The sequence below is a fragment of the Pseudophryne corroboree genome, chromosome 10, assembly GCF_028390025.1.
Source record: "Pseudophryne corroboree isolate aPseCor3 chromosome 10, aPseCor3.hap2, whole genome shotgun sequence".
In the NCBI taxonomy this organism is placed as follows: domain Eukaryota; kingdom Metazoa; phylum Chordata; class Amphibia; order Anura; family Myobatrachidae; genus Pseudophryne; species Pseudophryne corroboree.
Genome location: NC_086453.1, coordinates 243,590,921 through 243,603,295, shown reverse-complemented (window position 1 = coordinate 243,603,295; position 12,375 = coordinate 243,590,921).

Sequence of the window (12,375 nt, the reverse complement as noted above, 5' to 3'; positions counted from 1 at the left end):
CTATCGTCATGTGAAGCTGAAACACTAGTCATGAACATAGGCCAGGGCCTTAGCCATTCCTTGCCACTCTGTGTCGTAAATGGCATATTGGCAAGTTTATGTTTCTCCTCAGACCATTTAAATATATTTTTTTGGGTCTTTTTACTGAACATTGGCTTTTTGGATTTTGCATGCCCTCTACTATCACATTGGGCATCAGCCTTGGCAGACGACGTTGATGGGATTTAATTGTCTTTGTCATGACTCGTGGCAGCAGCTTCAGTGCTAGGAGGAAGTGGTTCTTGATCTTTCCCTATTTTATCCTCCAAATTTTTGTTCTCCATTATTTTTCTGGAGTTACAAAACAATATGAGGTACAGGAGAGGGTACCGCTACACCATACAGGGCAAACCCTCTGAAAATAAGTTCAATTAAATATTAATAACCCCATTATTTGGTGTAAATAATATACAGTACAGGACAGCACCACTGACTTTATACGGCAGCACCAATTGACTGGACTTATACGGCAGTACCACTGGACATATACGGCAGTATCACTGGACTGGATTTATATGCCAGTGCCACTGGAATTATATGGCAGGATCACTGGAATTATACTGCAATATCACTGGATTTATACGCCAGTACCACTGGAATTATACGGTAGGATCACTGGAATTATACGACAGGATCACTGAAATTATACGGCAGGATCACTAGAATAATACGGCAGGATCACTGGATTTATAAAGCAGTACCACTGGAATTATACTTCAGGATCACTGGAATTATATGGCAGGATCACTGGATTTATACGACAGTACCACTGGAATTATATGGTAGGATCACTGGAATTATATGGCAGTAACCATTGGACATATACGGCAGTATCACTGGACTGGATTTATAGGCCAGTACCACTGGAATTATATGGAAGGATCACTGGAATTATACGGCAGTACCACTGGACATATATGGCAGTATCACTGGACTGGATTTATACGGCAGGATTTATACCACTGGAATTATACGGCAGGATCACTGGAATTATATGGCAGGATCACTGGAATTATATGCCAGGATCACTGGATTTATACGCTAGTACCACTGGAATTATACAGCAGAATCACTGGAATTATACGGCAGGATCACTGGACTTATTCGCCAGTACCACTGGAATTATAAGGCAGGATCACTGGAAATATACGGCAGTATCACTGGATTTATATGGCAGTACCACTGAACATATGCGGCAGTATCACTTGACTGGATTTCTATGCCAGTACCACTGGAATTATACCGCAGGATCACTGGAATTATATGGCAGTACCACTGGATTTATATGGCAGTACCACTGGACATAAACGGCAGTATCACTGGACTGGGTTTATACGCCAGTACCACTGGAATTATATGGCAGGATCACTGGCATTATACGGCAGGATCACTGGATTTATACGGCAGGATCAGTGAACTTATACGGCAGGATCACTGGATTTATACGGCAGTACCACTGGAATTATACGGCAGGATAACTGGATTTATACGCCAGTACCACTGGAAATATTATATGGCAGGATAAACTGGATTTATACGCCAGTACCACTGGAATTATTATATGGCAGGATCACTGGATTTATACGCAGGTACCACTGGAATTATACAGCAGGATAACTGGATTTATACGCCAGTACCACTGGAATTATACTGCAGGATTACTGGAATTATACGGCAGGATCACTGGAATTATATGGCAGGATCACTGGAATTATATGACAGTACCACTGGAATTATGTGGCAGTATCACTGGAATTATACGGCAGTACCAGTGGATTTAAATGGCAGTACCACTGGACATATACGGCAGTATCATTGGACTGGATTTATATGCCATTACCACTGGAATTATGCAGCAGGGTCACTGGAATTATACGGAAGGATTACTGGATTTATACGGCAGGATCACTGGATTTATACGGCAGGATCACCGGAATTATACAGCAGGATCACTGCAGTTATATGGCAGTACCACTGGACATACAGTATATGGCAGTATCACTGGACTGGATTTATACGCCAGTACCACTGGAATTATACGGCAGGATCACTGGAATTATACGGCAGGATCACTGGATTTATTCGCCAGTACCACTGGAATTATAAGGCAGGATCACTGGAAATATACGGCAGTATCACTGGATTTATATGGCAGTACCACTGAACATATGCGGCAGTATCACTTGACTGGATTTCTATGCCAGTACCACTGGAATTATACGGCAGAATCACTGGAATTATACGGCAGGATCACTGGATTTCTACGCCAGTATCACTGGAATTATATTGCAGTATCACTGGAATTATACGGCAGGATCACTGGAATTATACTGCAGTACCACTGGACTTATATGGCAGTACCACTAAACATATACGGCAGTATCACTGGACTGGATTTATACGCCAGTACCCCTGGAATTATACGGCAGGATCACTGGAATTCTACGGCAGTACCAGTGGATTTATATGGCAGTACCACTGGACATATACGGCAGTATCATTGGACTGGATTTATACTAGTGATGAGCGGGTTCGGTTCCTCGGAATCCGAACCCCCCCGAACTTCACCCTTTTTACACGGGACCGAGGCAGACTCGGATCCTCCCGTCTTGCTCGGTTAACCCGAGCGCGCCCGAACGTCATCATCCCGCAGTCGGATTCTCGCGAGATTCGGATTCTATATAAGGAGCCGCGCGTCGCTGCCATTTTTCACTCGTACATTGGAAATGATAGTGAGAGGACGTGGCTGGCGTCCTCTCACTTTGTTTCAGGGGGCTGCAGTGCAAATATCTTTATTCTGGGGACCAGCAGTATTATAGGAGGAGTACAGGGCAGAGTTTTGCTGACCAGTGACCACCAGTATTATACGTTGTCTGCCTGAAAAATGCTCCATATCTGTGCTCAGTGTGCTGCATATATCTGTGCTCACACTGCTTTATTGTGGGGACTGGGGACCAGCAGTATTATATAGGAGGAGTACAGTGCAGAGTTTTGCTGAACAGTGACCACCAGTATTATACGCTCTCTGCCTGAAAAACGCTCCATATCTGTGCTCGGTGTGCTGCATATATCTGTGCTCACACTGCTTTATTGTGGGGACTGGGGACCAGCAGTATTATATAGGAGGAGTACAGTGCAGAGTTTTACTGACCAGTGACCACCAGTATTATACGTTCTCTGCCTGAAAAACGCTCCATATCTGTGCTCGGTGTGCTGCATATATCTGTGCTCACACTGCTTTATTGTGGGGACTGGGGACCAGCAGTATTATATAGGAGGAGTACAGTGCAGAGGTTTGCTGACCAGTGACCACCAGTATTATACGTTCTCTGCCTGAAAAACGCTCCATATCTGTGCTCAGTGTGCTGGATATATCTGTGCTCACACTGCTTTATTGTGGGGACTGGGGACCAGCAGTATTATATAGGAGGAGTACAGTGCAGAGTTTTGCTGACCAATGACCACCAGTATTATACGTTCTCTGCCAGAAAAACGCTCCATATCTGTGCTGCATTGTAGTATATAGTAGGAGTACAGTGCATAATTTTGCTGACCACCAGTATATAATATATAGGAGTACGGTACAGAAGGCCACTGCTCTACCTACCTCTGTGTCGTCAAGTATACTATCCATCCATACCTGTGGTGCATTTCAGTTTTGCACAGTTTGCTGACCACCAGTATATAATATATAGCAGTACGGTACAGTAGGCCACTGCTCTACCTACCTCTGTGTCGTCAAGTATACTATCCATCCATACCTGTGCTGCATTTCAGTTTTGCACAGTTTGCTGACCACCAGTATATAATATATAGCAGTAGGGTACAGTAGGCCACTGCTCTACCTACCTCTGGGTCGTCAAGTATACTATCCATCCATACCTGTGGTGCATTTCAGTTTTGCACAGTTTGCTGACCACCAGTATATAATATATAGCAGTACGGTATAGTAGGCCACTGCTCTACCTACCTCTGTGTCGTCAAGTATACTATCCATTTGTGCGCAGTATATATAGTAGCAGGCCATTGCTATTGATACTGGCATATAATTCCACACATTAAAAAATGGAGAACAAAAATGTGGAAGGTAAAATAGGGAAAGATCAAGATCCACTTCCACCTCGTGCTGAAGCTGCTGCCACTAGTCATGGCCGAGATGATGAAATGCCATCAACGTCGTCTGCCAAGGCCGATGCCCAATGTCATAGTAGAGAGCATGTAAAATCCAAAACACAAAAGTTCAGTAAAATGACCCAAAAATCAAAATTAAAAGCGTCTGAGGAGAAGCGTAAACTTGCCAATATAACATTTACGACACGGAGTGGCAAGGAACGGCTGAGGCCCTGGCCTATGTTCATGGCTAGTGGTTCAGCTTCACATGAGGATGGAGGCACTCATCCTCTCGCTAGAAAAATGAAAAGACTTAAGCTGGCAAAAGCACAGCAAAGAACTGTGCGTTCTTCTAAATCACAAATCCCCAAGGAGAGTCCAATTGTGTCGGGTGCGATGCCTGACCTTCCCAACACTGAACGGGAAGAGGTGGTGCCTTCCACCATTTGCACGCCCCCCTGCAAGTGCTGGAAGGAGCAACCGCAGTCCAGTTCCTGATAGTCAAATTGAAGATGTCACTGTTGAAGTGCACCAGGATGAGGATATGAGTGTTGCTGGCGCTGAGGAGGAAATTGACAAGGAGGATTCTGATGGTGAGGTGGTTTGTTTAAGTCATGCATCCGGGGAGACACCTGTTGTCCGTGGGACGAATATGGCCATTGACATGCCTGGTCAAATTACAAAAAAAATCACCACTTCGGTGTGGAATTATTTTAACACAAATGCGGACACCAGGTGTCAAGCCGTGTGTTGCCTTTGTCAAGCTGTAATAAGTAGGGGTAAGGACGTTAGCCACCTCGGAACATCCTCCCTTATACGTCACCTGCAGCGCATTCATCATAAGTCAGTGACAAGTTCAAAAACTTTGGGTGACAGCGGAAGCAGTCCACTGACAACTAAATCCCTTCCTCTTGTAACCAAGCTCCTGCAAACCACACCACCAACTCCCTCAGTGTCAATTTCCTCCTTACCCAGGAAAGCCAATAGTCCTGCAGGCCATGTCACTGTCAAGTCTGACGAGTCCTCTCCTGCCTGGGATTCCTCCGATGCATCCTTGAGTGTAACGCCTCCTGCTGCTGGCGCTGCTGTTGTTGCTGCTGGGAGTCGATCGTCATCCCAGAGGGGAAGTCGGAAGACCACTTGTACTACTTCCAGTAAGCAATTGACTGTCCAACAGTCCTTTGCGAGGAAGATGAAATATCACAGCAGTCATCCTGCTGCAAAGCGGATAACTCAGGCCTTGGCAGCCTGGGCGGTGAGAAACGTGTTTCCGTTATCCACCGTTAATTCACAGGCAACTACAGACTTGATTGAGGTACTGTGTCCCCGATACCAAATACCATCTAGGTTCCATTTCTCTAGGCAGGCGATACCGAAAATGTACACAGACCTCAGAAAAAGAGTCACCAGTGTCCTAAAAAATTCAGTTGTACCCAATGTCCACTTAACCACGGACATGTGGACAAGTGGAGCAGGGCAGACTCAGGACTATATGACTGTGACAGCCCACTGGGTAGATGTATTGCCTCCCGCAGAAAGAACAGCAGCGGCGGCACCAGTAGCAGCATCTCGCAAACGCCAACTCGTTCCTAGGCAGGCTACGCTTTGTATCACTGCTTTCCAGAAGAGGCACACAGCTGACAACCTCTTACGGAAACTGAGGAACATCATAGCAGAATGGCTTACCCCAAATGGACTCTCCTGGGGATTTTTGACATCGGACAACGCCAGCAATATTGTGCGTGCATTACATCTGGGCAAATTCCAGCACGTCCCATGTTTTGCACATACATTGAATTTGGTGGTGCAGAATTATTTAAAAAACAACAGGGGCGTGCAAGAGATGCTGTTGGTGGCCCGAAGAATTGCGGGCCACTTTCGGCATTCAGGCACCGCGTGCTGAAGACTGGAGCACCAGCAAACGGTCCTGAACCTGCCCTGCCATCATCTGAAGCAAGAGGTGGTAACGAGGTGGAATTCAACCCTCTATATGCTTCAGAGGATGGAGGAGCAGCAAAAGGCTATTCAAGCCTATACATCTGCCTACGATTTAGGCAAAGGAGGGGGAATGCACCTGACTCAAGCGCAATGGAGAATGATTTCAACGTTGTGCAAGGTTCTGCAACCCTTTGAACTTGCCACACGTGAAGTCAGTTCAGACACTGCCAGCCTGAGTCAGGTCATTCCCCTCATCAGGCTTTTGCAGAAGAAGCTGGAGACATTGAAGGAGGTGCTAAAATGGAGCGATTCCGCTAGGCATGTGGGACTTGTTGATGGAGCCCTTAATTCGCTTAACCAGGATTCACGGGTGGTCAATCTGTTGAAATCAGAGCACTACATTGTGGCCACCGTGCTCGATCCTAGATTTAAAACCTACGTTGGATCTCTCTTTCCGGCAGACACAAGTCTGCTGAGGTTCAAAGACCTGCTGGTGAGAAAATTGTCAAGTCAAGTGGAACGTGACCCGTCAACAGCTCCTCCTTCACATTCTCCCGCAACTGGGGGAGCGAGGAAAAGGCTAAGAGTTCCGAGCCCACCCACTGGCGCTGATGCAGGGCAGTCTGGAGCGAGTGCTGACATCTGGTCCGGACTGAAGGACCTGCCAATGATTACTGACATGTCGTCTACTGTCGCTGCATATGATTCTCTCACCATTGAAAGAATGGTGGAGGATTATATGAGTGACCGCATCCAAGTAGGCACATCAGACAGTCCGTACGTATACTGGCAGCAAAAAGAGGTAATTTGGAGGCCCTTGCAGAAACTGGCTTTATTTTACATAAGTTGCCCACCCTCCAGTGTGTACTCCGAAAGAGTGTTTAGTGCAGCCGCTCACCTTGTCAGCAATCGGCGTACGAGGTTACTTCCAGAAAATGTGGAGAAGATGATGTTCATCAAAATGAATTATAATCAATAACTCCGTGGAGACATTCACCAGCAATTGCCTCCAGCAAGTACACAGGGACCTGAGATGGTGGATTCCAGTGGGGACGAATTAATAATCTGTGAGGAGGGGGATGTACACAGTGAAAGGGGTGAGGAATCGGAGGATGAGGAGGAGGTGGACATCTTGCCTCTGTAGAGCCAGTTTGTGCAAGGTGAGATTGATTGCTTCTTTTTAGGTGGGGGCCCAAACCAACCAGTCATTTCAGTCACAGTTGTGTGGCAGACCCTGTCGCTGAAATGATGCATTTGTTAAAGTGTGCATGTCCTGTTTATACAACATAAGGGTGGGTGGGAGGGCCCAAGGACAATTCCATCTTGCACCTCTTTTTTCTTTCATTTTTCTTTGCATCATGTGCTGTTTGGGGACTATTTTTTTTGAAGTGCCATCCTGCCTGACACTGCAGTGCCACTCCTAGATAGGCCAGGTGTTTGTGTTGGCCACTTGTGTCGCTTAGCTTAGCCATCCAGCGACCTTGGTGTACCTTTTTTTTTCTTTGCATCATGTGCTGTTTGGGGACTATTTTTTTGAAGTGCCATCCTGTCTGACTCTGCAGTGCCACTCCTAGATGGGCCAGGTGTTTGTGTCGGCCACTTGGGTCGCTTAGCTTAGTCATCCAGCGACCTCGGTGCAAATTTTAGGACTAAAAATAATATTGTGAGGTGTGAGGTGTTCAGAATAGACTGAAAATGAGTGGAAATTATGGTTATTGAGGTTAATAATACTATGGGATCAAAATGACCCCCAAATTATATGATTTAAGCTGTTTTTGAGGGGTTTTTGTAAAAAAACACCCGAATCCAAAACACACCCGAATCCGACAAAAAATGTTCAGGGAGGTTTTGCCAAAACGCGTCCGAATCCAAAACACGGCCACTATACCGAATCCAAAACCAAAACACAAAACCCGAATAATGTCCGGTGCACATCACTAATTTATACGCCATTACCACTGGAATTATGCAGCAGGGTCACTGGCATTATACGGCAGGATTACTGGATTTATACGGCAGGATCACTGGATTTATACGGCAGGATCACCGGAATTATACAGCAGGATCACTGCAGTTATATGGCAGTACCACTGGACATATATGGCAGTATCACTGGGCTGGATTTATACGCCAGTACCACTGGAATTATATGGCAGGATCACTGAAATTATACGGCAGGATCGCTGGAATTATACGGCAGGATCACTGGATTTATAAGCCAGTACCACTGGAATTATACTGCAGTATCACTGGAATTATACGGCAGGATCACTGAACATATACGACAGTACCACTGGAATTATGTGGCAGGATCACTGGAATTATGTGGCAGGATCACTGGAATTATACTGCAGTACCACTGGACTAATATGGCAGTACCACTAAACATATACGGCAGTATCACTGGACTGGACTTATACGCCAGTACCACTGGAAATATACAACAGGCTCACTGCAGGATCACTCGAATTATACGGCAGGATCACTGGATTTATACGGCAGGTCGTTGGAATTATACAGCAGGATCACTGCAGTTATATGGCAGTACCACTGGACATATACGGCAGTATCACTGGACTCGATTTATACACCAGTTACCACTAGAATTATACGTCAGGATCACTGGAATTATACGTCAGGATCACTGGACTTATACGACAGTACCACTGGAATTATACGGCAGGATCACTGGAATTATATGGCAGTACCACTGGAATTATATGGCAGGATCACTGGAAATATACAGCAGTACCACAGGATTTATATGGCAGTACCACTGGACATATACGGCAGTATAATTGGACTGGATTTATATGCCATTACCACTGGAATTATGCAGCAGGGTCACTGGAATTATACGGAAGGATTACTGGATTTATATGGCAGGATCACTGGATTTATACGACAGGATCACTGGAATTATACAGCAGGATCACTGCAGTTATATGGCAGTACCACTGGACATATATGGCAGTATCACTGGACTGGATTTATACACCAGTACCACTGGAATTATACGGCAGGATCACTGGAATTATACTGCAGGATCACTGGATTTATATGCCAGTACCACTGGAATTATACTGCAGTATCACTGGAATTATACGGCAGGATCACTGGAATTATACTGCAGTACCACTGGACTTATATGGCAGTACCACTAAACATATACTGCTGTATCACTGGACTGGAGTTATATGCCAGTACCCCTGGAATTATACGGCAGGATCACTGGAATTATACGGCAGTACCAGTGGATTTATATGGCAGTACCACTGGACATATACAGCAGTATCATTGGACTGGATTTATATGCCATTACCACTGGAATTATGCAGCAGGGTCACTGGCATTATACGGCAGGATTACTGGATTTATACGGCAGGATCACTGGATTTATACGGCAGGATCACCGGAATTATACAGCAGGATCACTGCAGTTATATGGCAGTACCACTGGACATATATGGCAGTATCACTGGACTGGATTTTTACGCCAGTACCACTGGAATTATATGGCAGGATCACTGGAATTATGTGGCAGGATCACTGGAATTATACTGCAGTACCACTGGATTTATATGGCAGTACCACTAAACATATACGGCAGTATCACTGGACTAGATTTATACGTCAGTACCACTGGAATTATACAGCAGGCTCACTGCAGGATCACTCGAATTATACGGCAGGATCACTGGATTTATACGGCAGTACCACTGGATTTTTATGGCAGTACCACTGTACATATACGGCGGTATCATTGGACTGGACTTATACACCAGTACCACTGGAATTATACGGAAGAATCACTGGAATTATACGGCAGTACCACTGGACTTATACGGCAGTACCACTGGACATATATGGCAGTATCACTGGGCTGGATTTATACGCCAGTACCACTGGAATTATACGGCAGGATCACTGGTATTATACGGCAGGATCACTGGATTTATATGACAGGATCACTGGATTTATATGCCAGTGCCACTGGAAGTATACGGCAGGATCACTGGATTTATACGCCAGTACCACTGGAATTATACGGCAGGATCACTGGATTTATATGCCAGTACCACTGGAAATATATGGCAGGATAACTGGATTTATACCCCAGTACCACTGGAATTATACGGCAGGATCACTGGATTTATACGCCAGTACCACTGGAATTATACTTCAGGATCACTGGAATTATACGGCAGTACCACTGGATTTATATGGCATACCACTGGATATATACGGCAGTATCACTGGACTGGACTTATACGCCAGCACCACTGGAATTATACGGCAGTATCACTGGAGTTATACGCCAGTACCACTGGAATTATACTTCAGGATCACTGGATTTATACACCAGTACCACTGGAATTATATGGCAGGATCACTGGATTTATATGGCAGTACCACTGGACTTATATGGCAGTACCACTGGACATATACGGCAGTATCTCTGGACTGTACTTATACGCAAGTACCACTGGAATTATACGGCATGATCACTGGAATTATAAATCAGTGCCACTGCATTTTTACGGCAGTACCACTGCACATATATGGCAGCATCACTGGACTGGATTTATATGCCAGTACCACTGGAATTATATGGCAGGATCACTGGAATTATATGGCTGGATCACTGGACATATACGGTAGGATCACTGCATTTATACGGCAGGATCACTGGATTATACTTCAGGATCACTGGAATTATACGGCAGGATCACTGGATTTATACACCAGTGCAACTGGAATTATACGGCAGGATCACTGGAATTATTTGGCAGTACCATTGGACTTATACGGCAGTACCACTGGACATATACGGCAGTATCACTGGACTGGACTTATACGCCAGTTCCACTGGAATTATACGGCAGGATCACTGGATTTATACGGTAATTCCACTGGACATATACGGCAGTATCAATGAACATATACAGCAGTATCACTGGACATATACGGCAGTACCACTGGACATTTACAGCAGCACAGGGATACCACCACTGGACTGATTCAGTACAACACAGCACCACTGCAATGGACTGGACTTATACAGCAGCACTGGACATATGGCAGCAGAGGACACCACCACTGTGACTGGACTGATGCAGCACAAGACACCACCACTGGACTGATGCAGCACAATACAGCACCACTGGACTGGACTCTTATACAGCAGCACTGGACATATGGCAGCAGAGGACACAACCGCTGTGAATGGACTGATGCAGCACAAGACACTAACACTGAACTGATGCATGACACTGAGGACAGAGACACGTTCTCTCTCTACATTATTTAATGCTGGAGTGAATATTGCGGTGACACGCGGCAACTTATATGGAATCCAAACCCCGTGAGAATCCGACAGCGGGATGATGATATTTTGTCTCATTCTGGTTTCCGAGTCAGGCGGGAAAACTCAAGCCTGTCTCGGATCCGGGCTTGGGTAGTGACGTTCGGGCGGGTTCGGTTCTCTGAGAACTGAACCTGCTCATCTCATCTCTCTTTTTAGTATTGAAACAAGCACTTTGTTAGTCTGTGGGGCCTATTCATCTCACTTAATGGTCCATTACACATGCAAAAACATGTACCATTCATCAGCAAGCAGCTAATCTTCAGTAAACTCTGAAAACATAAAGAACAAATGCCACCTTCAGATGGCACATGTTTTCATCTTCATTCCTTCCTATTGGAGAGGGAACCTTTCCCGGCCTCCTCAATGACAGACCAGTGTCTCTGCACATACATGACCTCAGGTCACACATGCACAGAAGCTGGAAACGGGGATGGAAAGTTACGCTGCTACTACAGTGCAGTATTATTAATTGCAGGGACAGCTGCTCCTTTGGGGCAGTTGTTCCCACATTGGAGCAATGCTGCTTTGATCTGGTAATAAGCGTTCCCTGTCACAGCTCACAGTGTTTTGGATACTTAATCATTGGGGGCTGTACGTAGTTTCTTAGATATCTCTTGTTATTTTGACCATTATTAATTAACAGTATTTCATAGCCTAGCTACTCCTGTAATTTCTGAACCACTGATGTCAGGCAGATGACACAGCTGTATGTGACAGAAAACAGTCTATGAGGTTAGCCATACCCCAAAACCAATAAATGTCATATTTGACCCAGAACAGTACTTTGCTTTGCTCCCCACATCCATTCTGCTACATACTGTAGATCTAAGAAGCAGTTCCAGAATATACATGTGACACTGCAAACACTTATTGCAGAACTCATAATCTCCCAAAAGTCCTTCTCACACCAACAATCTATT